Below are 2316 nucleotides of genomic sequence, written 5' to 3'. Positions count from 1 at the left end.
TATATAATATATTATATATATATATATTATATATTATATATTATATATATATATAATATATATACCTATGTATGTATGAATGTATATATCTGTGTATGTGTAGGCTGTACAATATTAATAACGGTTCTTTATGCTTTCTAAATTCTTTGTTACATATTTCAGTTATATTTCAGTGTTTTAGTCATGTTTTGTGAAATATTTCTTTCATGTCTTTTCACATAAAAGGATATTAATATTCTCTTTTTACCAATTTTGTTCTCATTTCTCTTAAATCCAAAGTAGCTCATAGCATCTAAAACTTTGTCACACAACGTTTAGAATTGCTTGGAACATTTGTTACTTTATAGAGATCCATTTTGCCAGTACCAAAATGCCATTTTAATGTCTTATTAAGCCATACAGTTCACAGAATATAATCCTCTGAATGTAAATATGTCATACATAAAATTACTCACACCACACACACTCATGTGCACACACACGCACACACACACACACACATACACACAAAATTATGCATGATATATGAAACTTGAACCAAATCTAACAAGTATGAACATTTTGTTGCTCTTGATCAATTGCTTCTACTACAGCCCTAGGTTGACCGATGCCTTGTGAGTGAATCTGATAGACAGATGACATTTTATATTTTTATATACATAATGTGTGTGTGTGTGGTTTACAACTGCTTTACAACTGGTGTTGGTTTGTTTACACCCACGTCTGTGAATAATTCAACAAAAGTGGCTGAATTAGAAATGAAGTACTTAGGGGTGATCTGTTTGACCCTTTAAGGTACTGCCCCAGCATTGTCACAGTCCAATGACTGAAATAAGTAAAAAATACAGTCCTGGTTATATGGTTAAAAGGCTCATTTTGCAATGACATGACTTCGTGTTTAACTCCTCAGTTTAAAATCTTGATCCTGTGATAGAACAAAGCCTTCTCAGTGAAATTTGAGTCTAAGTAAAAGATCTTTGAATAGACTCTTCTTTGGAGAGTAGATTATTCTTGAGTGACAGATGTAATGCACCACTCATTTTAAAACCCCCATTGGCCTCTCAGTATCTTCACTGGAATTCATTCTATTCCTAGTATTTGATCCAAGTATCATGAGAAGCCTGGTTGTTTCTTTCCCCTTCTTTCCACAGTCCAAACGACATAAAATAAGTCATATATGCAGCAGTTTCTTCTGATTAAATTTGGCTATTCTCTGCTATGCTACTAACTCATCCAACAACAGTTTATTTTGATATTGATAAATTTGTACATTTTCAATTTAAAAACCTACATAAACATATATTTTCAGACATTTTTTTACATTTTTACCAATTCACTTATGCAATTTTCTTTTTGTTTTAAAAAAAAAAAATTAAGTACATGTAATCAATTTTCTTCTTAAAGTCTCACAGCATTTCATAATCTTGAATTGCAGTGGCACAAAATATAAACACACATGCACACATATTTGTATATATATTGCATTTGTATCTATATACATATACAGTACGCATCGTTAAAATGGTTCTTCCCACGAACACAAATTAAATTGTTTTCGTGGAGGGTAGTGGCGGACAGAAAACAAGACAGGAAAACGAAACGCTGAAATAAACAAACAAAAAGGCTGTACAGCCAAACGTGAAGTGTGTATGTCTTGAACGCTGTGAAGCACGTACAGGAGGGGCAAAGAAGTACGTGCGAGCTTGGTGATTCCAAGAACGAAAAGAAATAGCAGCCGGACACACGTGACCATGGCTGTGTGAAGAGAAAGAGTAGCAGAGGGAAAGGGAGGGGAGGAAGTAGAATAAAAGTGAGCAATGAGAGATAGAGAGAGAGAGAGAGATAGTAGTTGTAACAGTGAGAGGCGAAGGACGAGTTACAAGAGGTAGAGAGAGAGAGAAGTAGTGACAGGTAGAGGCAAAGAACAGTAGAGGGAAGAATGAGAGGGGGAGATAGAAATAGAGACAGTCGCATTAGAAAAATAGTTATATATATATATATATATATCCATATACATATACACATATATATACACATATATATATACATATATATATACATACATATATAAATATATATGTACACACACACATATATATATATATATATATATATATATATATATATATGTATATAGATAGATAGATAGATAGATAGATAGATAGATAGATATAGATATATACATCATCATCATTTAACGTCTGCTTTCCATACTAGCATAGGTTGGACGATTTGACTGAGGACTGGCGAACCAGATGGCTGCACCAGGCTCCAATCTGATCTGGCAGAGTTTCTACAGCTGGATGTCCTTCTTAA

The 2316-nt window shown here is 33.1% G+C and overlaps 1 protein-coding gene across 2 annotated transcripts in view; it reads left to right on the top strand.

The window, feature by feature from the left end:
- The window catches only part of LOC106884336 (voltage-dependent T-type calcium channel subunit alpha-1I), an 894587-nt gene that overhangs the window by 950 nt on the left and 891321 nt on the right, over positions 1–2316 (top strand). The window lies entirely within an intron of this gene.

Source organism: Octopus bimaculoides, chromosome 6, assembly GCF_001194135.2.
Source record: "Octopus bimaculoides isolate UCB-OBI-ISO-001 chromosome 6, ASM119413v2, whole genome shotgun sequence".
In the NCBI taxonomy this organism is placed as follows: Eukaryota; Metazoa; Mollusca; class Cephalopoda; order Octopoda; family Octopodidae; genus Octopus; species Octopus bimaculoides.
This window is presented reverse-complemented; position numbering and strand designations above follow the sequence as displayed.